The sequence below is a fragment of the Stenella coeruleoalba genome (genome assembly GCF_951394435.1).
Source record: "Stenella coeruleoalba genome assembly, chromosome: 20".
Lineage (NCBI taxonomy): Eukaryota > Metazoa > Chordata > Mammalia > Artiodactyla > Delphinidae > Stenella > Stenella coeruleoalba.
This window is the reverse complement of record NC_137166.1, coordinates 3,900,854-3,928,650: the sequence shown is the minus strand read 5'-3', so window position 1 is coordinate 3,928,650 and position 27,797 is coordinate 3,900,854. Positions and strand designations below refer to the sequence as shown.

The 27,797-nt window shown below is 55.1% G+C and overlaps 1 protein-coding gene across 4 annotated transcripts in view; it reads left to right on the top strand.

Moving 5' to 3' along the window:
• Window positions 1-27,797, top strand: part of GSE1 (Gse1 coiled-coil protein) — a 473,992-nt gene that overhangs the window by 72,943 nt on the left and 373,252 nt on the right. Inside the window, exon 1 of one of the 4 annotated variants that reach the window (XM_079907159.1) lies at window positions 3,086-4,524. The exons of the other annotated variants lie outside the window; for them this stretch is intronic. The gene's annotated coding sequence lies outside the window, so the exon portion shown is untranslated. Of the gene's footprint in view, window positions 1-3,085; window positions 4,525-27,797 lie in introns of those variants that run through there. 4 annotated transcript variants of the gene reach the window in all.

Here is a 27,797-nt window from a genome sequence, read left to right as displayed (position 1 = left end):
TGGCAGCTGCCACGTTAGATGCTTACAAGACGTCATCTCGCTGACCCTGTGGATCGGAATCTGGTGGGTGAACGAGGGAAGTTGGCACCTGTCTTTCCTGCTGGGCCCTTTGGGGTGACTTTGCAGTGACTGGGCGAGGTCCCGCTGAGCCTGGATAGGGCCACGGTTGAGGTTGACACAGCAACACAGCTGCACGGGGCGCCACGGGGGAGCAGTCGGCCTTGAGAGGCCTTGCCTCTGTCACCTCCAGGTCTGGCACTGGGCAGCGGGGAGTGACCCAGCTGACGGGCTGACTCTGTGGTGTCCTGGTGCCGGGCTCCCTTGTGATTCCGACTGCATTGGCGCTGGGGCCTTAATCAGGCGGAACACGGCATCAGCAGAAACTGGCAGCCGCATGGCTCGGGGGGCCTGGCTGGTGGGAGAGGTAGAAGCAGGGCTGCCAGTGCCCCCCCGCTTCCCCACCACCCTCCTGCGGGCAGCTTCAGGCCAGACCAAGGTCCTAGGGAGGCTTCAGGGTCCCTGCCAGGACCCTGCAAACACAGGAGCCTTTCTGCTCCGGGGAGAGATACGCAAGGACGTCACCAACTCACTTCCCAGACTTTTCCTGGAAGGAAGCCCTCACTCCTCCGCTTAGTGTCACGCTGCTCTCCCAGCCGTCCATACAAAAGCGGGGCTGGAACCATGGCTGCAGGTGAGGCCGTGCTGCTCTGCTCTCCACGGACGGATGGTGTGCTTTGGCCAAGGGTATTCTGAAGTCAGACCTCGCCACCCACCCCTGCCACCCACGTGGTCCTCCGCTTCGCTTCACGGCTCTGAGCCCCAGGCTTCTCGCCCATACACAGGGACGATCTGATGTCCTCCCTCAGGGGAACGGGCGGCAGCTGAAGCCCCCAGTGAGAGCCTGGCAAGCTGTGAAGACCCCAGAAATGTTTGCTGTGGTTACTGGGGGCAGAGGAAGGAGGGGTGAGTGAGGAATCTGCGGCCCCACTCAGAGGGGGATGGGAAACCTGGAAGTAGCCTGAGGCACCTGGGATCTGAGCTGCCCTTGTCCTCTCCCTGGGCTCCCAGTGCACATGGGAGAGATGAAGCGGGCATTCAGGTGGTCGACCCTCACGTGACCTCTGGCCCTGACAAGAGCCACGTTGGTATTTGGTGGCAGTCAGCAGGTGTGTGCCACCTGACTGCTTGTCGGTCTGTGGGCCTGTTTCCTCATCTGTGCATGGGAATTACTGTAGTGTATGTGTGTTATAGGGCTTGGTACATAGTACATGCTCAACAAAGGTTGGCTCTTATTATTTTTAAAAAATTTTGTTGAAGTATAGTTGATTTACAGTGTTGTGTTCATTTCTGCTTTACAGCAAAGTGATTCAGTTATACATACATATATTCTTTTTCGTATTCTTTTCCATTGGGGTTTATCACAGGATTTTGAATACGGTTCCCTGTGCTGTACACTAGGACCTTGTTGTTTATCCATCCTGTATATAATAGTTTGCATCTGCTCATCCCAAACTCCCACTCCATCCCTCCCCCACCCCACCCCCCTTCCCTGGCAACCACAAGTCTGTTCTCTATGTCTGCGAGTCTGTTTTTGTTTCATAGAGCTGTTTCTTTGTGTCGTAGTTTAGATTCCACATATAGGTGATATTGTACGGTATTTCTTTCTCTTTCTGACTTATTTCCCTTAGTATGATACTCTCTGGTTGCATCCGTGTTGCTGCAAATGGCATTATTTCATTCTTTTCTATGGCTGAGTAGTATTCCGTTGTATATATGTACCACGTCTTCTATATCCATTCATGTGTCGATGGACATCTAAGTTGTTTCCATCTGTTAGCTACTGTGAGTAGTGCTGCTGTGAACATAGGGGTGCAGGTATCTTTTCAAATTATAGTTTTGTCTGGATGTATGCCCAGGCTCTGATCACTTTTGCTATCTGTCATTTAGTTTCCTCTGCGGTCCTCATCATTCTCGAGAGCTGACCCATAGACCTCAAAAACACAGGGATCTGGACCCCATGAGTGAGATGAGATGAACCTTTTGGCTCAGGCCATGAGGAAGAGGGATACGCTAGAGTCAGGAGTTAGGGGAGTTAGAGACCCATCGTTCTCAACACCGTGTCCCCTTTCTTACATACAGATTTCTTAACCTCAAAACTCCATGCAAAATCTGGGGTGTATCCGCAGTTTTCGGGGGATAGGACCTCAGTGTCTTTTATTAGGCTCTCAGAGGGGTGTGTGACCCCCCAAGGTAGAGAGCCACTGTTAACATCTGCGCCCGTCTGCACACAGTCATAGCGCAATGCACGTGGGCTGACTCCTCGATATTCCTTGAAACCATCTGACTTGTTCCCACCATCATATCTTGACACGTGCTCTTTCTTCTACTTTTCTGCCTATTTTCGCACTCCTGGAAACCTCCTTTGTGAACTCCTACCAGCTGAAGTCTCCCCCCCGGCTCCCCCCGAGGGCCTAGGCCCTTGTCCGTCTGCAGCTTTTTCCCAGTTGGTAATAATTCATCACTTTATTATGTGTGGTTTCCCGTTGTCTTCTGGTTGCTTCATATCTGTAAGCCCTGTCTCTCCAACTACATGGAAAGAATAACTAACATTGACATTTTTATCCTCGGACCCTCCATTGGTTTTTCTTTTGTGCGTTGTACACGGCAATTCCTTACCAGCCGTGGGAATGGCATTCCTCAAGAGCCCCATGGCTGGCAAAATCCAAGTCTCAGAGAAAATAGGGGGAAAAAAACAATAAAGATGGTATTAAGTATATGTCTTTAAAAATCACAGTAAATAAACTTTCTAGGAGACATCAAGGCAAAACACACGAGTTTCATCCACGTTTAAAAACCTGTTCCAGGGGGCTTCCCTGGTGGCGCAGTGGTTGAGAGTCCGCCTGCCGATGCAGGGGACGCGGGTTCGTGCCCCGGTCCAGGAAGATCCCACACGCCGCGGAGCGGCTGGGCCCGTGAGCCGTGGCCGCTGAGCCTGCGCGTCCGGAGCCTGTGCTCTGCAACCGGAGAGGCCACAGCAGTGAGAGGCCCGCGTACTGCCAAAGAAAACCTGTTCCAGGGACTTTCCTGGTGGTTTAGTGGTTGGGACTCTGCCCTTCCAATGCAGGGGGCATGGGTTCGATCCTTGGTTGGGGAACTAAGATCCCACATGCCATGTGGCCAAAAAATAAAATAAAAACAAATAAATAAAAGTAAAAACCTGTTCCAGTAGGTAGCCTTTTCCTGAGTTTCCTTTTTCACTGGGTGGGTGACCTGAGGCGCTGAAGGAGACGTCTCCCGTAAGGTTTATTTCTTCTTGAGTCAGTTTTGGTAATTTATGTTTTTCAGGGAACGTGTCCATTTCATCTAGGTAGTCAAGTTAATTGGCACAACTCCTTCATAATATTCCCTTGTTATCCTTTGAATGTCTGTAGGTTCTGTAGTGATGTCCGCTCTTGCACTCCGGATGTTGGTCACGGGTTCCTTCTCTCTTTTTTGCGTGGATCAGTCTCGCTAGAGGTTTATCAATATTATTGATCTCCCAAAAGGTTTATGTTTAGAGACTCTGCCTCTTTAATGTTTTGAACGAGTCCTTTTGGGCTTGAAATGTAATTTCTCTTGCACTTGCATCCTCTCTTGTTCTATTTTTGAAATTGTAGACAAAATGTTGTGAAACCACCAGGCCGCTTCCAAGTTATTTATGCTTAAGGGAACATTTTCCAAGCCTGACCTTTTCTCCCTGTGTTGAGCCAGTGGGTGTTAAGATGATTTCTGTCAGCCTGCCCTTGTGACGGCCACAGGTGACGTCAAGATGGTATGTTCTTTGCTTGAGGAGGTTTTATCAAACCTCCGGTAAGTCAGAAAGATGCTAGACTTAATTTTTTTTATGCCGAAGAGAAAAAGACATGATATCAGAACTGCAGATTTTCATGCTTCTGGCTTTTTAATATACGGGTGGCTCTGTTATTTAGAACATACATATTCAGTAATGTTAAGTTTCACTTTTTATTCTACAAAGGATCCACTGTTGAAAACGGTGGTGTCCATCCATGCTTTTGCTACAAAGTATATTTCATCTATAACCTGATGGCAACTTTTGTTTCTCTTGTCTTTGCGTTTATGACAAGTCTCAGAGTGTCTCTTTAGTCCTGGGAGGAAGCTTACTGATCCTTGAGTCCAGCCTCCCTCACTTTATCAAAGAAGGCGTAGGGAGGGGAAGGGACTTGCCCATGAACACAGAGAATGTTAGAGGCCGAGGCAGAGTGCCAGTGTCCTGGGATATTTCCAATTCATCAGCTAAGGCTATCCCTCCCGTCACAGATATCTTGATATTTTTGCATTAGCAATTTGAGGGCCTGTGGAAGGCCAGTCCCAGCTGCTAAGCCATGGGGAATCCCCAGCCTTAAGCACAAATGCGGGGCTCACGAGGGTGAGGCTGCGTGGTGAACAGTATCCTTCTGTGGATCCCCTGCCCCTCCGTCTTCACGGCTACCTGTGTCCTCTCAGAACCATGGGAATTATTTCTGGGTGAGTGGAATTCTTTAAAAATATTTTTTTTCCAATAGCAGGTTTATTGAGATAAATTCGCAAACCATAAAATGTACCCTTTTAAAGTGTACGATTCAGTGGTTTTTATTATATTCACAAAATTCTGTGACCATGATCACTGTCTAATTTTAGAACATTTTTCATCACCCCTAAAAGAAACCCTTTTCTCCCCTCCCCCCAGCCCCTGGCAACCCTCATCTCCTTTCTTCTTTCACTCAGCGTAATGTTGTCAAGGTTCATCCACACTGTAGCGTGTGTCGGTACTTCGCTGCTTTTCATGGCTGAGTCATAGTCCTTTGTGTGCACAGGCTACGTTCTGTTTATCCGCTCAGTGGCTGATGGGTATTTTGAATTGTTTTCATCTTTCAGCTATTGTGAATAGTGCTGCTTTGAACATTCACGTACAGGTTTTTGTGTGAATGTATTTTTTTTTCTCTTGAGGGTATATGTGGAGTGGAATTGCTGGGTCGTCTCATAACCCTAGGTTTAACCATTTGAGGAACTGTCAGATTGTTTTCAAAGAGGCTGTACAGGGGTATATGCCCACCAGCACGTGCGATTTGTTTTTTAAAAGAAGAGCAAAAGCAGGTGGGCAGGTTACGTTTATTTGTACATCAGTAACAGTACACATTCAATAAATATTAAAATTCTTTTCCATCCTTGAGGCTTCGTATCAAAAGATGGTTTTAATACTTAAAAAAAATTTTTTTTTTAATTTTAAAGATGACCAATCCCAGCTGTGTGGTCTTGGGCAAGTAAATTAACCTCTCTGTGCCCTGGTTCCTTCTTCTGTGAAACATTTGTGATTGTACCTGCCTCAAAGAGGGTGTTAAGTAAATTAATGCAGGTAAAGTGCTTGGTATCTGGCAGCTAGTAAACCCCATAGAAGGGCCAGCTATTATTTTCATTATGATTCCATTATTATTGTAGGGATTTGGGGAAGTACGCGAAGGAGTAAGGGAGAACTACTCCCCCAGCCCAGCGGCAGTACCTGCTCTCCACGTAGCTCTGAGACAGCTGCTGTTAACGTTGTTACTTGTTTTCTCCTGGGCATTTTCAATGCATTCTTTTTTCAAAGTTGAAATGAAACTCGATGTGCAGTCGTGCGGCTTGCTCTTAATCACTTAATGTCCCAGCATAAACATTTCCCGGTGTTGTAAACACCGTGTTAATGTCAGTGAGATAGACTCCCAAATAGAAGGGCTATCGTTTACCCCCCAACTCCCTCCGCCTGCCCAAGAGTGAAAATTCAGGGAGCACAGAGCCGTTTATGCCACTGTAAAGTATATTTCAGGCAAGCCTGTGTAAGCTTTTTGGCTAGAGAAGATTTCCCTGACCTCGTGACAGGCCTCGGGGGCGGGTATGGTATGGTGGCCAGGAAGGACTCAGGCCTGAGCGAAGTTTCCAGAGCTTGTGGGCCTGGGTGGGAACATGCAGAGGAAGGGCACCTGGAAAGAGAAAGGAGGGACCAAGGGCAGCTGACTTAACAGTTTCAGATCTTTTCCTGAAGTCTGACATGGTCTCTGTTGAAAAGGTAGACGGTAGAGATACAAGGGAAGTCATAAAAATTACCCAGAATTCTGCCACTCAGAGCTTCCGGCCTTTTTAAATGCACGTATGTGCATACACACGCACGCACACACTGCTGTAGGTGGGACCATGACGCATGATGTGTCTTCTAGTCTTTTCCACCTAGGACATCGCGAATGTGTTTTAGAGGGGCTAGGACTGCGGACTGTGGACCAGGATGCCTGGGTTCTGCTCGGGGCTTCACCCCTTACTAGCTGTGTGTCCTTAGGCCAGTTACTGAACCTCTTTGTGCTATGATTTCCCCATCTGTAAAGTGGAGGAGTAGCAGTCTTTATCTAAGGTTGTTTTGCAGGTTGGACGAGCTATAACAGGTGAGAGCAGCAGGCTGGCTGTTATCCTCTGGTTCCCATGTCGATTAGTATCCTTTGCGAATAGGAATGTTATGGGTGACCCTGGGTCACCTGTTGCTGGACACCCAGCTTGTTTCTGGGTTTGCACAGAAGTGGCAGCTCTGCAGTAAGCCTTCTTGAACCTCAGCTCCCTCCACCCTGGGCCTGTCCCCCACTCTCCCACCTTGGCCCTTACTGGGTGACCTCAGGGGCTGCCCTAGCATGGACTCATCAGGCAGTGGGGAGCCTGGGGACCTCCTGGCCTCATTGCTAGCCATGCAGCAAGTTGCCAGAGGGCTGGGAGACCAGGAGGGGGAAGTTTTCTTTGGCAGCCTCTGAGCAGCTTCTCTGGACCGGCTGTGGGCAGGGACCCGGGCAGGAGGGGAGCAGGCATGGGGGTGCGGGCGGCCTGTCTCACACCTGGACCTCTGCTGGAAACCGCCTCAGCCCTTTTGGGAGAGAGGTGAGATTTGAATACACACCTTCCCAAGCAAGAGTGAACCCTGTTCTTGGTTCTGCTGACAACGCCTGTCCTCCTCCCCACCCCCAGGCAGCTGGCGAGTCTTTTTTTTTTTTTAAATAAATTTATTTATTTTATTTGTTTATCATTGGCTGCGTTGGGTCTTCGTTGCTGCGCGCGGGCTTTCTCTAGCTGCAGCGAGCGGGGGCTACTCTCCATTGCGGTGTGCGGGCTTCTCGTTGCGGTGGCTTCTCTTGTTGTGGAGCACGGGCTCTAGGGTGCGCGGGCTTCAGTATTTGTGGCGCGTGGCCTTCAGTAGTTGTGGCACATGGGCTCAGTAGTTGTGGCTCATGGGCTCTAGAGCACAGGCTCAGTAGTTGTGGTGCACGGGCTTAGCTGCTCCGCTGCACGTGGGATCTTCACAGACCAGGGCTCGAACCCGTGTCCCCTGCGTTGGCGGAGGATTCTTAACCACTGCGCCACCAGGGAAGCCCAACTCGCAAGTCTTGATAAAGCCTCTGCTTTGGGGAGACCACAGGGGGCCCTCTGGTGACAGCATACCCAGCAAGCAGGCTTCAAATGAGTTTACTTTTCTGGACTGATAAGACCTTATTGAAAGAATAAAGGAAAATATTGAGCACCTACTGTGTGCTTCTCGTGTTCCTACATTCATTCAGTTCTTCAGTGTCTGTTTACTGAGCACGCATTGCGTGGTTAGGCATCAAGGAGGGAATGATCTTGTTGGACACTCGCATTGTCCCCATGATGTAGGTGTTAGCCTTCTTTGTTGAAAAACGTGTTATTTTGAGATAATTGTGATTTCTCATATAGTTGTGAGAAATCACCCAGTTTTCCCCAGTGGTAGCATCTTACGTAACTGTAGTGCAACGTCACACCCGCGAGATTGACACACCCCGCCCATCTTATTCAGATTTCACCAGTTTTACACGCACCCGTGTGTGTGTCCACGTGTGTGTTTGTGTCTGTGTCTCTGTGTGTGTTTGTGTGTGTCTGTCTCTGTGTGTGCGTGGTCTCTGTGTATGTTTGTGTCTGTGTGTCTGTGAGGCCTGTTTCATTTTACAGAGAGGAAGTGATGCTCAGGGGCTAAGGCCTTACTCAGGACCACGCAGCCAGGTCGCAGAGAGTTGGGTCTCACGTCTGGACATCCTGACTCCACATTCCTGAACTGCTGTGGGAAAAAAATCACGTTGACTCTTTGCTGCGGTTCTTGAACCTGGTAACCCCACTGGTCTCTGCCGGAGCTGTGAGCTGCGACCCCTAGGGAGGCTAGAATCCTAAGACGGTGGTGCTGAGATGCTGGCTCCTCCATTTCACAGACGAGAAAACTGAGGCTCAGAGAAGTTAATGGGTTTGCCTAACATCACCCAGCTGGTCAGGGGCTGGTCTGGGTCTGCTTCTTCCGGGTCTGCACGTGGCAGTGACCACAATGAGCTGCTTTTTTCAAGAGGTAAAAGGACAGAAGACACTGTTGATCACAAACACCAGGCTCAGGATTCAGATCGGTTACTAGGGAGATGGTGGGGGCCTTCGGGAAGGTTTCTGAGCAGGAGATGGCTCCGGAAGTGTGCGAGGTGACCTCAGACACTTAGTGTGCCCCCAAGTGTGTGCCAAGGAACACTAAGGACTCGGGTGTTGGCATGATTTTTTTCCTCATTCACGTACATTTGGGAAAGGAAATTAAAGAAAGCTAAACGGGGTTGTGTGCTGCAGGACTTATCAGTGCCTTTAATGCACTGACATGTACTGTGACCCTCTAGGCAGGGGAAGGACTTCTGTTCTGCACAATGTATTTCAGGAAGTACTTAACAAGACACTCTGCAGTGTGAGATGTTGAGGTTCTGATGCCAGGGCTGAGGTGGGCAGAAGTGCCCAGGGAGCAGGATACAAGCGGCCGAAGTCTTTGTATTTTTTTAAAGAGGAGGGTGATGTGGCTACAGGCAAGCATGCAAGGCGGGTGTAGCTCTGCTGGGGACGGTCGTAGGGTCCGTGGCTCTCAGATCAACGTGAAGTCTCCTTCTCAGCATAGGAAACACTTAAGAGATAATGTAAAGGGCAGACACTGGGATGCAGGGCTGTCCACCCGCCGTGATCAAGCCACGTGCCCTTGTGTGTGGATGTGCTCAGATGGGGCAGAAACAGGCACAGATGAAGCCAGCCAGGTTGACAGAATTTCAGGTGGTTTATTATTTTTAATATAAGGTTTTTGTTTGTTTGTTTGTTTTTTCTTAAACCAACAGAGGAGGTTGGACTCCATTCACTGGGGCAATGAAAAGCCATTGTGTTTGGAGTGAGGGTTGAGAGCAACGTAACAGAAGTGGCTTTATTTTATTTTATTTTTGAAGTAGCACATTTTTATTTTTATTTTATTTTTTTAAATACATCTTTATTGGAGTATAATTGCTTCACAATACTATGTTAGTTTCTGTTATACAACAAAGTGAATCAGCTATACGTATACATATATCCCCATATCCCCTCCCTCTTGTGTCTGCCTCCCACCCTCCCTATCCCACCCCTCTAGGTTGTCGCAAAGCACCGAGCTGGTCTCCCTGTGCTATGCGGCTGCTTCCCACTAGCTATCCATTTTACACTGGGTAGTGTATATATGTCCATGCCACTCTCTCACTTTGCCCCAGCTTCCCCCTCCTACCCCGTGTCCTCAGGTCCATTCTCTACATTTATATCTTTATTCCTGCCCGACCACTAGATTCATCAGTGCCTTTTTTTTTTAGATTCCATATATATGCGTTAGCATATGGTATTTGTTTTTCTCTTTTTGACTTGCTTCAATCTGTATGACAGACTCTAGGTCCATCCACCTCACTACAAATAACTTAATTTCATTCCTTTTTATGGCTGAGTAATATTCCATTGTATATATGTGCCACACCTTCTTTATCCATTCCTCTCTCGATGGACACTTAGCTTGCGTCCACGTCCTGGCTGTTGTAAATAGTGCTGCAGTGAACACTGGGGTGCATGTCTCTTTTTTAAAAGAAGGATTTTTCTGAGTGGCGTTAGGCAGGCAGGTTGGGAGAAGAAAAGGAAACAGGTATAACCCCCTTGGGAGGTGGCTGCTATGACCCAGGCCTGGGCCGCAGTGGGAGCTGGATGTAGCCTCAGAGCTTCTCATTTTCCCCATGGCCCAGAGAGATTAAGTCACTTGCCCTGAGTCATACAGCTGCCAGTCTGCAGACCCAGGACTTGGATTCAGCTCTCTGATTTCAGCGTCTTGGAACCCTGCCACGTGGCACCTAGCTGTCTTCTTCTGCAGTGTATTTTCACCACCATTTGGGGTATGCACTGCTGGTCAACCCTGTAGAAAACAGGACTCGAGTGTGTGTGTGTGTGTGTGTGTGTGTGTGTGTGTATCCGGGTGTCTGCTGCAGCATCGCGTGTGGTAGCAGAAATTTACCCCGTGAATTTCTCTGTGACAGAGAAGATTCAGGACGTCCCGGGCACTGTGCTACCGTGAATACCATGAAAAGGTTAGAAAGGAGGCGAGCTTGTTGCCGTGAACGTTAGCAGCTGCCGTTCATGTCACTTCTGGTCCACATCCCTTGCCGGATGCCTTTCAGGCCAGAAACGTTGCTGAATTTTTTCAGCCTCTTAGTAAGATGCTTTAGTGCTGATGCTGCATTTTACTTAACGCCTCAGCAGGGCCAGGGGCAGCACCGTGGAATCAAACCCCGTCCTGTCCCTGTGGCACAATGTGAATACCCGGTGGGAGAGAAGCGGGGACTATATATAGCCTTCAGGCAGGGCAGGTTTTGCTGACAAACGGGTGCAGAGCAGTTTTGGTCTCCAGAACTTTTGGACTGGGGGCTTGTAAGGGTTTGGGGATCCGTGATGAGTGCCGCCACTGGAGCGATGCCCGTATGATGTCAATCCCTGGCTCTAGGAGAGTCTAGGTGATGGGAGAGAAAGCCGCTCTCCTCTCTGGACTTTTGTGTTCATGTGAAGACGGAGAAAAGTGGGGAAGGAGCTGCGTCTGATTGTACGGAGAGAGCAAGGGGAATGGCCGGCTTTTTACCCACATGCTCCTGCACTGTTTGACTCGTGCAATGAGTGTGTGTTACGTTTTTCAGTTTCAGGAGAAAAGGAAAAAATGACCCCCTTGTGTGCCCAGGACTCCCCTTGTGTTGGGGGCATTGGGGATTTTTTTTAATTCAATCTGAGGTTTTTATGTCATTTTATTTTTAACTTTTTTTGGAGTATAGTTGGTTTACAATGTTGTGTGAGTTTCAGGTGTACAGCAAAGTGAATCAGTTACACATATATATCCACTCTTTCAGATTCTTTTCCCATATAGGCCATTACAGAGTATTTTTTTTAATATTTTTAAATTTTATTTATTTATTTTCCTTTTTTTTTTTTTTTGGCTGCGTCGGGCCTTAGTTGCGGCACACGGGATCTTGGTCGAGGCGTGCGGCATCTTTTCATTACGTCGCACGGTCTGCTCGGGTTTCCCTCTAGTTGCAGCTCTCAGGCTTCCCTCTAGTTGTGGCGTGCGGGCTCCAGAGTGTATGGGCTCTGTAGTTTGCGGCCCGCGGGCTCTTTCGTTGGGGGCACGGGAGCTCAATAGCTGTGGTACTCGGGCTCAGTTGCCCCGCGGCATGTGGGATCTTAGTTCCCCGACCAGGGCTCGAACCCGCGTCCCCTGCGTTGGAAGGCGGATTCTTTACCACTGGGCCACCCGGGAAGTCCCCATGACAGAGTATTAAATAGAGTTTGATCTGAGGCTTTTAAAAGGTCAGCTTGTCTCCACCGCGAGTGGGACCCAGGCTGCCCTCCCCACCCTTGCTGGCAGCCAGGCCTGCCCAGACCTTGGGCAGCTCCATAAATTCCTCCAGTGACGTGCTATCATCCTGCGCACGTGCTCCCCGGCAGCACTGGGAGGAAGCCCCGCGCGCCGCGTGTTGAGACGGGGCGGGACCTGCTGGAATTTGTGTTCTCTCATCTAGAAGCTAAACGGATCTTTTATTAAGGTCAGCATAATCCATTTTTAACTGAATTCGAAGGTCACTCTGTGCTTGGGAGTCTCGAGACTCTGCTGGGGACCCGTTGGCTAATCTGGTCACCTTGGACCATCAGCGTAAACTTCTCTGTTTCCTTGGGGTCAGAAGCGGGGGTGGGTGCGATTCATTCATTGAGCAACCATTTATTGAGCACCTTTTGTGTGCCAGATGTGGTGGAGAGCACCAGTCCTGAGCAGCTCAGAGCCTGGTGGGGAAGCCGGACAGATGGGCAGGCGATTCCAGGACAGTGGGACAAGAGCCGAGCCGGGGGTCAGCCCCAGGGGAACAGACTGGTAACACAGGGAGGCCCTCACTCGCCTGGGCAAGGGCGGGAAAGGCTTCTGACCCCCAGGGCCCTTCCAGCTTTAAAATCTTGACTCTGTATCTCAGTTGAGGGCCTCAAATCCCAAAGAAATCAGCTCACCAAATTGCAATTCAAGAAGAAACATAACAGGGGCTGTGTTTCTCCAGCTGCTGACGGTCCCGAGAGCATCAGCCCCTCGGCAGGGCTGAAGTCGACACCTCCGTACCCCCGGTCACTTGGCAGTTCTCTCCCAGGATCAAGGCCATGTGTCACCCAGGTCAGGGAACCTGGTCCTGGCGTCCCCGCTCTGTGTCACCCTGGAGCGAAGCCCCTTAATCCAGGGCCTCTGTCTCCCGGTTGGCAAAATGGGAAAATTCTAAGAGCTCTGATAGCTGGAAAAGGGCGGCTCGTCCATGCAGCACAGCTGTACCAGGGCTGACCCTCAGCCTCGTGGCTGGAGCTGAGCTGGTCCGATCGGAGCAAAGTCAGCACGAACTTACTCCACCTTCAGTGTGTGATGAGCGTACAGGGCAATTTCTAGATTCAGTCAATGACAAACTGAACGTTTTTTCTCCAAGGAGGCAGCAGTTCTTACTTCCAGCCAAGAATGCCTTTTCTTTTTTTTAAATTTAATTTAATTTATTTATTTTTGTTGAAGTATAGTTGGTATACATTGTGTTGATTTCTGCCGTACAGCACACTGATTCCGTTACACATACATATGTAATTGGTTGAATCCTCCCACATGGGGGATGCTGTATGCTGAGCTGTGGTCCTCAGGGGTCCTTGCTCTCGGTGCCTGTTTGGAGGTGAGAGGAGGGAAGGAAACAGGAAACCCTGGTTGCATCCAGCTCCCAGCCGTCCCGTAACCCTGGGGGGCTCTCAGGGTCACGGAACAGGTCACCCCAGCCCCCAGCCATGGGGACGGGGGCTCACAGAGAAAGGGGCTCACATGTCCCTAGATGTGAAAGAGAAAAGGATCTTCGTCTGCTGGTCGGATGAATGGATGGATGAGAGAGGCCGGCCCAGTGCATTCACTGGGCAGACATTTTCTAAGTGACAGCTGCAGGCCAGGCCCTGTCCCAGGACAGGCAGGGGGCGCAAAGCCATGAACAACACGAAGTCCCTACGCGCCCGGAGCTGACCCTGCAGCCAGGGAGACGGGCGGTAAAGAGTGGACAGGTAGGGCACGCAGCATGTCCGATGGTGGCTGGTGGGAGAGGTGAGACAGTTGGGAGGGTGGGAAGGAGGTGGTCCAGAGTCCTGCTGGCCGGAGGCTGGACTTGGGGATGGATGCTGACAGCTCCCCCCAGGGGAGGCCCCGGTGGCTTCAGAGGTGCTCCAGACTTCCCCCAGACAACCCTGGACGCTGCCGTCTGATTCTGACGAGCAGTGCAGAGACCCTGCCCCCAGTACACACGCTCGGGCTCCTGGCTCCTCAGGTCCCGGTGCTGCCTCCCGGCCAGACCTCCTCTGTGCTGGCAGGGTGTGTGCTGGGGCGTGGGACTCCGCCGTCCCCCAGTGTGGCTCACATGGACCTGGGCACAGACACCAGTCCTTTTGACCAAAAACTCGGGGGAGGGAGATGTGTTTATTCTGAAGTGTAATCACCTTCTCCAGAAATACACAACAGAGGTCCTACTGTGTTTAGTTTGTCAGAGGCATATTGGCTTAGCTGCGAAGAGAGACAAGTTTCTGCACCAAGATCCCCCCTCCTTTATTTCTGTGTAAATATGCAGTTTTTTCTTGTCTGTCAAAAGTGCTTTGGGTGGGAACTCGGAGTTTGCGCCTCTGCCCCTTTTTTATTTTTCTTCTCTGAAATCTAAGTTTGGGAGCTCAGGATCCAGAAGGGATTAAATGGGGACATTCTGTCCAGAGGGTACACTCTGACCACTCAAAGTGCCTCAGCCAGGGGCAGCAGGGGAAGGATTTTGAGCGGGGGCCTGATGTGACCAGAGACAAAGCCAACTCCCGTGTGGAGGCCCAGGTGCCGTCTGGAGCCTAGTGACTGGGAGAGCAGGCGGGAGGCTACTGCAGTGGTCCCAGCACAGACGAGGGGGCGATGCGGACGGCAGCTGGGGCATGGGGCAAGCCAGGCCTGGAGACAGACTTCTTAGGCTGGAAGACATGATCCCCATGTCTACCTGACTTTGCCCTGAATAAAAGTAGCTGGGACTGTCGCCCTTCCCTCTGCTGTCTGAGGACAGAATCACCTTCTCCCTCACCTGTCCCCTGTCACGCTCTTCTTCCCGCTTCCTTCCACCTTCAGATACACTTGCGTCTCATTTCTGTCACTAACGGGGCTTGTCCTCGTGAGCCAGTTTTCTCTCTCTCCCGGGGCTCCAGGTTCCCTCTGGGCCAGGGACCTCTTGGAAGAATCCTTGAATGTTTTCCGTATCTCCAGTCTCGGGCGGCCAGGCCAGTATCACTGATCTCTCCTACTTCAGTGTCATCATAGGGATAATTGATATTTGTGGAGTGTTTCCTAGGGACTTTGGTCTCATTGTCTCAGTGGCTGCACAGACGCTCTGTTTCGGGAGCAGGGAAACAAGGAAACCTCGCTCAGAGAGGTCATGTGACTTCCCCCATGTCACACAGCTGTCCTGCGGGGGCCAGCCCTGAATTCAGGGCCCTGGTCTCTGGGTCCCAAGCCCTCTCCCCTGGGCCAGCATTTCCTGGTGTGGTTGGTGCTTTTAAACGACTGAAGTCTTATTAGGAACCCAGAGATGCAGGTGGAACTGGCCGTGGATCACATGGCGGGAAATCGTAAGGCCCGGAGTCTTACTCAAATCTCTCTCTGTATGTATATGTGTATATGTATATATATATTACATGTATGTTATTGTGGTCACATGGACATAAAGTAAAATTTGCCACAAACTTGTGAATTTTTTTTCGCTCAAAGGCTTTTAGATTTTGGAACTGAGGATGAAGAAAGGAGTGCTTTCAAACGAAATCCCTGATATATTTCCCTTACCATCTGTGGATGGCGAATGACGCTGTTTTTTTCAATCTTCAGAAGGTTAAAATAGTTGAAAAGGAAATTTTCAGATAAATGAGAGCCTGGTGGGCGGTCTGGGGCCTTAACCAAGCTCAGGGAGGTGGGGTGGGAGGATACCCCCCGTCCAGGCCTGTGGAGGCCCGTCAGCTCTGTGGTCCACAGCGTGGAAGAGCTGGGGTCCAGGGCTGCCCCACCTGCCCAGCGGCGGGCAGGTTGGGTGGTGAGGGCCGGGGTGGGCTGTCCTCGTCACAGACCCTCTCCTGCCGGGTCCCCACTGCCTTCTGGAATCCGGCAGCGTCCCAGGAAGGAGCCGAGTGCCAGGGTCTCAGGGAGTTTCCCCCCAGCCACCTTCCCACGGGAGCCCGGGCGAGGCTCTGCGGCATCAGCGCGGGCTGTGGACACCAGGGACCTCTGCCGAAGGCCCGGCCTGGCTTCCTGAGGCCGGGGGCCTGCTGCCTGGTAGCGGCGTTCGTGAATAGGTGCCTGTTTCCAGTTCTCACAGTCTTGGTTGGGGCTGTCAGCCTTCACGGGGTGCTGTGATCCTCAGGGTGGACCCACGGAAGAAATCGTCCCCCTGCCTTCTGCCGCCCTGGAGACCCACGTGCCTCTTGGAAAGGCCTCTGTGGTTCTGGAGGCCGAGCGTGTCTGTCTGGAGATGACTTTGCTGACGGCCTGGGAACCTCCATTCGGACAGAAATCACACCCAGTTCCCTCCGTCTGCTCTCGCCTGAGGACCCTCCTCAGAGTCTAGATGCGGTCTCCCCAGGCCCAGGGTGGAGTGAGGCTGGGCGTCCAGGCGGGACGGGAGGACGGGGGTCTGGCCTCACCCCGCCGCCGCCCTGGTGACAGGCTGCAGGCCTCCTGGCTGCGCCCCAGCCCCTCGGGGAGGCCGGCCAGCCCTCGGCCTCTCCCGCTCCCCTCCTGCCCCGCCTCTGGAACATCTGTGCTCACGGGGAGTGAGGCTCCCAGCCCCAGCGGCCCCACGGACGATTGCTCCCCAGATGCTGTGGCTCTTTGGGCCGTAGTCGCTTCCTCTGGGAGCCGGACCTCGGGGCACCTGAGCTCTGAATTCCCACCTGGCTCTGGGGCCTCTGCCCCGGGGCCCCACCCCTGTCCTCTTCCCTCCAGCTGTCCTTTTTGGCACCCGGTTCCCGATGGCCACTCAGACAGAGCCTCTAAAGGGCCGGCCTTGACCTGTGGGCCTTCTAGGCCTGCAGCTCCTCTGCAAGGCGTGAGCATCGGGCCTGCTCAGGGTGGGTCCTGGCAGCCAGGGCCACACCTGTGTACACGGCCGAGGAGAGCTTAAAGCAGGGGCGGTGTGCCCAGGCATGGGCAGGCGTAGCGAGAGCACAGCGGGCAACTCCCTGGGCCGATAAGGGCAGCAGGGGCAGCCCCGGGGCCCGAGGGCAGGAGGAGGGAGCTGTCGGCGAGCCATGGGGTCTGTGTGCAGGGCCATGCACTGGACACCGGACACGGCCGGTCCATGTGTCCCTGCGGGGAGGATGCTGGAGCAGCCAATACCCTGCTCTCCTCTCGTCTGCCGGCCCTTCCCACCGGAAGCCAGAGGGCCAGGGCCCACCGATGCGCGCCACCCAGATCTGCCTCACGGGACGCAGAGCCAGGGGCAAGGAGGGCAAGACCCTGGAGCCACTCCCACTTTACAGATGAGGAAGCCGAGGCTAGGGACTGCGGTCGTCTTTTTTTTATAACAGCTTTGTTGAGATAGAATCCACACACCGCACGGTTCACCCGTCTAACGGGTACGGTTCACATTCACAAGGGTTAGCGTATTCGCAGGGTCGTGTAGCCGTCACCGCTGTCTGTTTTAGAGCGTGTTTATCACCCCGAAGAGGAACCGTGTGCCTGTGAACAGTCGCTCCTCAGTCTCCACTCCACCCCGCAAGCCCTAAAGTGAGCTCGGGTCTGTCTGTCTGTATGGATTTTTCTGTTCTGGGCGTTTCATATGAATAGAATCATTTCATACATGGTCTTTTGCATCTGCTGTCTTTCACTTTGCCTATTGTGTTCAAGGTTCATCCGTGCGGGAGCCTGTGTCAGGACTTCCTTTCTGTGGCTGAGTTGCGTTCACTGTCTGGATGTATCCGTTTGTGTATCCATTCATCACATGATGGACAGTTGGGTGTTTCTGCTGTTTGGCTCTTGTCAATAGTACAGCGGCGGACATCCGTGTGAGGCTCCGTGTGAGTGTAATGCTTTCATTCTCTTGGGTAGATAGCTGGGAGTGGAATTGCTGGGTTACGTGGTTACCGCCAGACTGTTTTCCATTCCCGCCTGCAGCTGTGAGGCCTCTGAGCCCCCCACATGCTCACCAACACTTGCTATTGCCTGTCTCTTTGATTCCAGCTGCCTCGGTGGGGTGCAGTGGTGTCTCACTGTGGTTAAGGAGTGGGATTTGAACTGTGGTCTTTGCACCCCGAGGCTGTGCCTTCTCCCCAGCGGGAGCTGACCCCCCATGGGGCCATCCTCCTTGGGACCCCAGTGTCCCCAGAGGCAGGCTGAGCTCCTGGAAGGCAGGGTCGTGCAGCCCCAGATCCGCTGTGATGAAGGTCTGCCCTGCCCCTGCCAGGCAGCCGGGGGTGCTCTGTGCTCAGCGCTCCTTACGGGGTAAGAACTGGGTGGGCGGTACCCCGCAGGCCCAGAGTTCTAGAGTCCAGGCCGTTGAAGCCCCTGGTTGGGACATTCCGGAGAAAACCCTTGAAGCCTCCAGAATGTTCTGGACAGGTGCTTTTCCCGAATCATGAATCGTAAGACTCTCACTGGTTCCGTACTTGCACATCTTAGGTCGCTTGATCCTCTGCGTAGCCCTTGTGATCGTCATGTCCTTTTTTGTGGGGGAAGAAACTGAAGCCCAGAGAGGTCAGACCACTGACCCAAGGCTGCACAGCAGAGCCAAGACTTGAACCCACATTTGGCCAGACAGTCCATGCTCAGGCCACGGTCATCACAGCCTTGCTTTTTCTCCCTTCCTTTGGTTTCCCCCAAACCCTTTCATCCCCGCAGTCGTGACAGTCTGTGGTGGGGGGATGCTCTTGTCCACAGGGGGTGTGGGTGTCCCTCTAGGCCAGGAGCCATGGGGAGCTCCGAGGAGCGGGGGACACAGCCTGCTCGTGAAGGCCTCCCAGACCAGCGAGGGGATTTGAACTGAGCTTGGGTGACCTTTCTAGGTGACACTGCCATTCAGATGACCCCTTCATTCACTGATTCATTCATTCCACAATGATTTATTTACTGAGTGTGACCAGGTGCCTGGTGACTAAGAAACCGTGATGTGTGCAACCAGACACAGCCCCTTCTTCGCACATCTCCCAGTCTGGTGGGAGAGAGAGACAGGTGCTGGTTACCGGACACACAAGCAGTTGTGGCCGGGCTAAGGGCTTGGAAGGAGAGGAACGTGCTGGGAGGAAAGTAGGTCATGGGGGCCTTTGTCTTCATGGCAGGGGGTGATGTCTGGGAGGCTTCCTGGAGGAGGTGACTGTTGATCCGAGGTCTGAATAATAAGAGGAAGTGAACAAGGCATAAGAGAGGAGGCAAGAGTATTCACCGTAGAGGGGACAGCGTGTGCAGAGGCCCAGAGGCAGGAGAAAGGCACATGGCGGGGAGGCTGTCTAAGGCGGAGGCTGAGGAGGCAAGCAGGGCCGGCAGCACCATGGTGTGGAGGGCAAGGGTTCCGTTGAAGGGTTCCAGTGGGGGTGGCATGGCTAGAGTTGCCTTTCGAGAAGATCTGTGGCTCTGGAGGGTAGAACCAAAATGAAGGCAGCAGTTTTGGGGCCTGATACGAACCAGCAACCGGAACCGTCCGAGGCAGAGTGAGTGGTGGCTGCCCCCCAGGGCTGGTGAGAGAGGTTTTTCGAAACGGCTGAGAGGTTGCTCAGCGCGGCCTGGGCCTCTGCTGCCCAGGGACCCCCTGCCTCCTCGAGATCCAGCTGGAAGCCCCAGGTGGGGTTTGGGGTGCTGTGAAAGGCATCTGCCGCCCCTGGCCACGTCCAGGGCCCCTAGAGGAGGCCTCACCCCTCCCCTGTCCCTTCTCCAGCCTGCGGCCGGCACTGCCCAGCTGGGCCTCGCTGCGGCCCATTCATTCACAGCCTCCCACTGCCTCCTCGAGAAAGGGGGAGCTTGCAGGCTGCGAGGATGGAGGTGCTGGCCCTGGGCCAGCCCAGCTTCCCTGCCCACTGCCCCTCCCCAGACGCCCCCCCCCCCCCCCCCCCCGCCTGCCCTGTCTTTATGGCAGGCAAAGTGCTAATTCCCAGCGCAGAGAGGTGGGCCAGAGTCTGCGGCCAAGAGAGAGACTGTTTACAGCCTCCGGCGGTTCTTGGCTCCAGAGGTCCGGCGGGCTGGCCTTGCAGTGACATGTTTATTCTCCAGGCCCACTGCTGGCCCCGGCTCTTGGCAGGGCCGAGCGGAGGGTTCTTGGTGATGGGGACAGGCTGGCGGCTGGGGGCTGTTTGTGTCTGTGCTCGCCTGCTCTCTCGCTCCCTCCTGTTTTACATTCAAGGCGGTGAAATGTGGAGCTGAGGCCCAGGGGCCCCCTGTCCCCAGCACCTTCAGAAGCTGCACCCTGGCCCCCTGCTCGGGCTCCCGGGAGACCCTGTAGGGCCAGGGCTCCAGAGTCCCACCGGGAAGGTCTTGGGGGCCCCTCGGTCCCTCAGCAGATTCCTGCGGAGCACCCGGCCAGTGCCAGACCTCGGGTGACGGCAGTGAGCAAGACAGACGGGGCCCCGTCTTCTGGGGCCGGCTGTCCCCTGGCAGGGGTAACTGGGCTCCTCTGGAGGTCTCCTCGCCACCCAGCCGCAGAGCTCCTTCCCACCCGCAGTGCCTGCAGGTCCCCGTCCGCCCACGAGGCTGGCTGCAGTGAGAGAGCCGGGCTTTGGGGCCAGACGGTGCTGGGACAGATCCCAGCTCTGCCGCTGACCAGCAGGGTGACCTCAGATGAGGCCCTGCACCTCTCCCGGGCTCTGCTCTCTCGTCTGAAAGTGGGAGGTGGACTGTGACCCTTTACAGCTGACCTCGGGGGCCGATCACTTACGCATTCAAACGCCCCCTCAGGGTCACCAGGTGCTGTGCTGGGCATGCAGTGGCAGATGAAGACCGGAGTGGCTGTTAGGGGCAGCGCATGAAGCAGCGGCCGCTTTCCCAAGGGACCAGGCCAGGAAAGGGCAGACGTGATCCTTAGAGTGTAGCCAAGGATGGCATTGGTGTCCCTGCGTCCCCATCCCAGGGCCTCTCTCAAGGAGCACCCTGTCCAGGCCAGGTTAGCCCTGTGCAGAAGGTCCAGCTAGGGTCTTTGGGGACAGAGGGTGTTCAGGAGGGTCCCAGGTGCCTGGGCCCAAGTGTAGTGTGGAGCACCGACTGGCTGGTGACTGGACGGGCCGGCTGTTTCCCTGGGGTCTGGCCCTGCGGCCTCTCTGGTTCCCTCCAGATCTGGGTTCTGAGCTCCGATGGAGGGGGCCACACCACGTGGCTGGGCCTCATCCCGAGGTGTCTCAGCGGCTGCTTCTCTACCCCACGGAGGCGCACCAGCCCGGTTCCCCGGTGGACACGCGAGCGGGTGCCCGCTGCTGGGCCCGGCACTGTCTCTGACCCGCAGGTCCTCCCATGCAGCCCTCCGCTCGCACACTGATGTCCTGCTGCTTCCTCTCCTTAAGTCCTCAGGTCCTTGCCCCACACCACCCGTCCCCTCTCTGTGACCACCAGAAACTTGGGTGTCTGTAGACCAGGCTTGGCCAACTTTTTGTTAAAGGACCAGGTCGTTAACATTTTAGGCCTTGCGGGCCCGTCTCTGGTCTCTGCCGCATTTTCTTCTCTGTTATTTATTTATTCTTTACAATTCTTTAACGTGAAATGTAAAAACCATTCTCAGCTCGGCTGGCTGGTGGGTTGCGGTTCGCCGCGGCCTCCTGCGGACCAGCCGGGTGAGATGTGGGCTGGCTGTGCGTCACCCGCGTCTGAAGTTTTTGTTTTCTGAACACAGACCTGCTGAGCTGCACACATATATTGGCTCTGTTAACTCGGACAACAGCCCCGTGACGGGCACTGTGAACCCATTTCACAGGTGAGGAAACTGAGGCACAGGGAGATGAGCAAACCAGCCTGTGGTCTCACAGCGGGTCAGGGCAGCACCGGGATTTGAACCCAGGCCATCAGTGTCTGTCTCAACCACGGTGCCTCACCATGTGGCTTTTGGCGCCCAGCTTCTCAGCCGCCTGCCCCTACCTGGATTATTTTGGATGTAAAGGAAGCCCGGATTCTATTCCTGGCTTTTTCTGGGTCTCTCTTGGCCTCCCGGCTGGCCTGCGTCCCCATTGACATTTGCCTTCTCCCAACCTGTCCCCATCACCTTCACTTGCCCCACATTAGGGAGACACCCTCTGGAGCAACTCAAAGTTCCAGAAACGGCTTCAGCAGCACCTGCTTCTTCATGGCCAGCCCTCAGGTCACACAAGGCAGAGCAGTGTCCCTTCAGCTGCTTGGCCCACATTCTGCAACCCTATATCTAAGCCACGTGGGCTTGGCCGCGGCACGTGACTGAGGTAGGGAGCAGAAGCCCCAAGCCGTCAGCCCGACATTGCCCGCTGGACTTGTCCTGGCAGTAGGGGCAGCTGTGGCTGAAGGGTCCCTGGGAGAGGTTGTCCCTTGCCACTAATCAGGCACAGAAAGCGATCCCTTGGCGTCCTGAAGCTTTGGGCCACCAGAGGCTGATTCTGAACTTTCTGGCCTCCCAGGGTGCTGTCAAAAAGACTGGGAATTTTGGATAGGTGATTCAAATGAGAGAGAACACAAATAATAGATGGGGAAATAGTTACATAAAAACTACTAAAATATCAGGGCTTCCCTGGTGGTGCAGTGGTTGAGAGTCCCCCTGCCGATGCAGGGGACGCGGGTTCGTGCCCCGGTCCGGGAGGATCCCACATGCTGCGGAGCGGCTGGGCCCGTGAGCCATGGCCGCTGAGCCTGCGCGTCCGGAGCCTGTGCTCCACAACGGGAGAGGCCACAACCGTGAGAGGCCCGTGTACCGCAAAACAAAACAAAACAAAACAAAAAAAACGCTCCATACTTTGACCCAATAATCCCATTTCTAGAAATGCATCCAAAGGAATGAACTTGCAAGAATGCAAATGATAAGACACAAAAAGATGTTCTTTGCGTTGTTATTTATAATAGTGGGGAAGTTCTGAACATCCAACAATAAAATACAGTTAGGCAAACTGTTGTGTATCCCTGGGGATAGAATATTCTGTGGCTTTAAAATGACAGCCACGGAGCCCATTTCAACACAGAGAAGCTGATGATCTAATGCTGAGTGAACGTAAGCAGAGCACAACATTGTACCCGTGTCTCGATTACAGCCTTAAAGAAATACGTCCACGTAAGTCCAGGCTGGAGGAGGGCTTGGAAAGCTGGTACGGCTGTGTTCACGAGGTGATGGGAGCCCCTCCCACTGAAACACACGTTAATGCGATCACCGGGTTGTCTTACTGTTAAACGTGAGGCAGGCATTTCCGTGCCCTGTGACCTTGGACAGGCCGCGGGCTGTGTCAGCCTCGCTTCCGCCATCTGTGAAATGGGGTGGCACCTCTCCAGCTGCCCGTGGGGTTATGGGAACCGGAGGGGCCTGCCTTGCAAGGCCTGGATTGTGGGTGACACCTTGTTGTCCTGTGTGGAGCTGGAGTCACCATGGAGCCCAAGGAGGCCAGTAGTGAGGGTGGAGGGCTGTAGACCAGGCGCCCCTGCCAGGTGGAGCAGGGAGCCCGGCCTCCCATGTTGACGACCTGCGAGGTGGGTGTGGGGTCGCCTCTCCAAGGCCACCCAGCTCCTGAGACTTGCAGCTGGGAGCTGCCCCAGGCCCTTTCCTTGGCTTTGACGCTGTCTCCTGGGGTAGAGCCTTTCAGAGAGGGCTTCCTTCCTGGGAGCCGATGGGATCTTTGAACTCTCGGATCTCATGCGACCAGGGAGCTGAAAGCTTCTGTGTCACGTTGGTGCCAGTGTCGCTTGACACGTGGCCTGTCAAACGGCTTCCGTTGGGTGGAGGGTTCCTGTCGTGGGCTGAATTGTATCCCCCCCACAAATTCCTGTGTTGAACTGCTAACCCTAGCACCTGAGGATGTGACTGTATTTGACTATATTTGGGTCTTTACAGAGGTCGTTAGGGTGGGCCCTGATCCAGCAGGACTGGTGTCCTTGTGAGCAGAAGAGATTAGGACACAGACACACGCACAGGGGAAACCCCGTGAGATATACAGGGAGAAGATGGTCCTCTGCAAGCCAAGGAGAGAGGCCTTGGAAGGAACCAAACCTACCAACAGCCGTGGTCTCCAACGTCCAGCCTCCAGAATTGTGAGAAAAATATCTCTCTGTTGTTTGAACCTGCCGGCCTGGTACTTGGTTACGGCAGCCTGAGCAACAGACGTCCGTAGGGGTGTCCAGCGCCCGCGGGGTGACAGCTGAGTATGTTCAGCAGTGTGTGAAGGGGGCTGTGTGGGTTTTATTAACTGCACCTTATGGCTGGACGTTTAGACGGTTTCCTCCACTATTATAAATAACAGTGCAAAGAACATCTTCCTGCACGTTCACAGCCTTAGTCAGCCAGGCTGGTCCCTCCGTGTGAGGAAGACACCCCAGGCCGGGGGAGCCCAGAGCCCGGGCTCACACCCGGCAGGAGTGCCCTCCAGGGGACTGCACGACCCTGAAGGTCATCTTCTGGGCTCTGACTCTGAGCTGAGGTCCTTGTAGGAGCGGGGAGCGTTGGAGGAGTCCCTCGGCCGGGGGTGGGAAAACCGGCGTCCGCAGGCAGCTCAGGCTCACAGGCCCCGGGGGCGGAGGTCAGCCGCCTGCTGGCAGCTGCGCCGAGCCAGTCGTGTGGGAACGGAGGCCTCGGTCGTCCCCACAAAGATTTTCTGTGGCCGGTTCTGGGAGAGAGAGAGCGGGAGAGAAAGGGAGAGCTGTGAAGCGAGGTGGAGGCCATCCCCAGGCGCCTCTTGCCAGGCTGGGAGCTGGCAGCGGCGTCCTCCCTCCGGGTACATAATATCCCATAATAGGCTCTGGCTGTCCAGAGACAGAGAAAAGATTGACATCACGCAAGTGTTGGGTTCGGTGAGTGGAGTGCCTGCTGGCCCCTCCACCACGTTAGCGGCTTCTGTCCACCTGGAGAGGTCTGCTCGGGGGGTCAGCGCCGAGGGACGGTGCTGGGGCCCGGTGTGGCCCCAGGTTCACGTCCACCCGAACCTGTGAATGTGCCCTTATTTGGAAATAAGGTCTTTGCAGATGTGATCAAGTTAGGATGAGGTCACTGGATGAGGGTGGCCCTGAAACCACTGCCTGGTGTCCTTATAAGACGAGGGGAATTTGGACCCTGGCAGAGAGGATGGTAGGCGGAGACAGACACGCACACAGAGGCCACGTGAAGATGGAGGAGAATGGGAAGGATGCAGCTACAAGCCAGGGGCCAGCAAGGATGGCTGGAAGCCACTAGAAGCTAGAAAAGGCAGGACGGATCCTCCCCTAGAGCCTCTGGAAAGAGTGGGGCCCTGCCGACACCTTGATTTCAAACTTCTCCAAACCGAGCAAACGAATTTCTGTTGTTGAAGCCACCTGGTTTGTCATAATCAGTTATGGCAGCCCTGGGACGCCAGTGCGCTCGCCCGGTGGTCCTTCCCTTCCTTCTCCCTCCATGGCCTGGCACGTCCCTCTTACAGACTGCGAGTCCCAAGAGATGAGAGCGGCTTTCACACGCCTTGTCTCCTGGGTGGGGCTGGCCGTGGGCCGGCACACGGTAGGTGCGCAGTAAAGGTTCGCTGAGTGGATGAGAGGGGCAGGGGCTGGGGCAGGAGGAGAAGGGAAGGGGTGACTCTCAGAGATGACCCTGTGGCCGGCAGGGGGTGGGGCGCGGCCCCTCCCCTCCCCTTTCCATGCCTGCGCCGTCCTTCTTGTCCAGGCTTGGCTTCACGGGAGGGGAGGGGTGCCGTGCCAGGCTCAGGCCCGGCCACTGCCCACTGCTCCTGTCCCGTCTCCTGCCTCTTGCTGGCCGTCTGGCTTTGGGCAACTTACCAGACCCCAGTTTCCCCCAGTGTAAAATGGGTTTGCAGCACCCCTCCTTTGGGTCGTCTTGGGAAATAAGCCAGTTGGCCCGTGGAAGGCAGCGTGGTGGACGTTTGCGTGGATCTGGACAAAGGCTGGTTTGGATGGGGAGAGCCGGGCCAGCCGAGGGAGGAAGGAGGGCGGAGGATGCCCGTGGAGAAGGGAGGAGGGCGCAGTGGTTGAGGGCATGGTGTTGGAGGGCAGGTCCTGTGTGGGCCCTCGGCTGTACCGTTTCTGTCCTGGGGTAGCTGACTCTCTGGCTCAGTTTCCCCATGTGGAAAATGGGGGCAGTGAAAGCACCAACCTCACAGGTGACTGGGTGTGAAGGGGCCAGGGAGCCTCGCACAGGCTCTCCAAGGCTGCACCTCAGGTGACGAGGGGAGAGGGCGGGAGAGGGTGCCTGATACGGACAGGACGTTCCGTACCTGTGGAATCGGCTTGTCTTCGTTTCTGGCCTGCATTCGGGGCTGAGGAGGAAAGTGCTGGCCGGGCAAACCAGAGGCAGCTTCTCGGTACAAAAGCCTTTGCATCTGGAGGTCGGTCGTCCCTTGAAAGGGCCATGCAGAATGTCCCGAGCCATCCAGGCCTCCCCTCTGTGCTTTTGAGTAGGGGGACCCAGGCTCAGACGGAACGTGATGTGCGGGAGAGGTGACGCTGGTGCAGACGCGCTCTGCCCCTGGCCTGCCCTGGTTTGTGTACTGAGGACTTTGAGGGAAACTGGGGTCGCCCCTGCACCCGTGCATCTCCCTGCTGGAACCCGGCACACACGTCGGGAAACGTCTGGCAGGGGTCAGAGGGCGGTCTGCACTGTGGAAGCGAGGCATCCTGCTGGGCATGGAGACCCCGCCCCCCCGCCGCCTATCTGGGGGCCGGGGCCTGTCTTATCGCTGAGTATCCCTAGGGGTGGGAATGGGCAGCTCTCCAGGAAGGCATCTTTTCCTGTTGTCAGTTCTTTCCTCCCTGCGTTTTCCAAGGTGGCATAGAGAGCCCCCGTGTGCCAGCTGCAGCCGCAAGATCCTAGGACCCCCATCCTTGTTCCCCCGAGACCACCCGAAGGGCTGTGTTATGCCCATTGCACAGATGGGCTTACTGAACCCTGCCAGGCTGGTGTTTCCCTTTCTCTGTTTCTCGCCTGGGTCAGGGAAGGCAGGCTACCCTGGTCGCCTGGCCCTGCAGGGGACAGGTGGGCGGCACCTCCCAGGGTGGCCCCAGCCTGAGGGAGGGGGATTCCTGCTGCTATTTTCAGCCACTCCAGGGAGACCCTGGGCTGCTGCCACCCGCCGCGGTCCACGGCTGTCGGGACTGGCCTGTGGGTCTCACGTGATGTCGGAGTATCCTCCTGGCCCGGGAGGGGCCAGCACCCCTGCGCTCAGCCCCTCGCCCCTTTCCTGGAGGCAGAGGGGGGCACCCCATGGCGCGGCCCCCACCCCTCTGGGCTGGAGGCAAGTCAGCGTTAACCCCGTGCCTGGGTTTCCCGAGCCCTGTTGGGGCCCCCGCTCCAGTGGGTGGCTGTAAAAATAGCACTTGCTTTCAGTTAGGAGCTGGGGGCGGCGGGGGCCCAGTTTCCCTGCTCCTGGAGGAATTACCAGCCCACATGTTGCCAGGAGCCTTGGCTGGGAGAGGCAAGCGCGGCTCCAAGCCGGCGAGCGGGCGGCGGCGCAGATGGAAACTCGATCCCGGCTCAGCAGACTGTTTGATTTATTTTAAAATCAAGCAGATGGCTGCCGCAGGGGTTTGTTTAGGTTCAGCTCCGAGCCGGGCCCGTGGCCAGGAGCCTCGGGGCAGCTGCGCCAGAAATTTTTCAATGACTTTGGTCGTCAAACCACCTCTTCCCTCCCTTTTGAACTGGAGCCTCACCACACACATGTCGGCGGCCGCGCGCGCCTCCTCCGCGCGGCCCGGCTGCGCCCGGCTCTCCGGTCCTCCCTTTGTCTCGCTGCCGCCACCTCTGTCTTTGTCCTCCTGTCTCGCTCTGGCTCTGGCCCTGTGCGTCTCCCGCTTTCTGGGTCTCTCTGGGTGTCCTCGCCGCTCCCTTTCGCGGGGAACCTTCCCACATCTCCCGCCCGGCTCCCTGGCTTCCTCCGGCGGCTCCCTCCCCCCCGCTCCAGGCACATGGGAGAACAGCCAACCTTTGTGGCCACTCGGCGTCCCCCGGGCTGCCCCCTGTGCGAGACACTGCGGCTGGGAACACCAGGCCCCGACCGTAGAATCCTGGAGGGGACCAGCCCTCCGAGGTCAAGCGGCTCAGCCCCCGCCCGGGGCATGGAGGCCGGGCGGCCCGCAGCTGTCCCCGCTGGGCGGTGGGTGGCCTGGGCACCTCTGAGGAGCCCGCTGTGTGGCTGGGGAGGCCAGCTGGGGGCCGCCAGCGGGGTTCATGCTCCCCCCGCCATGTGCCCCCCCCCAAACGGCAGGCGAACAGGCCAAGTTACATCCCCCG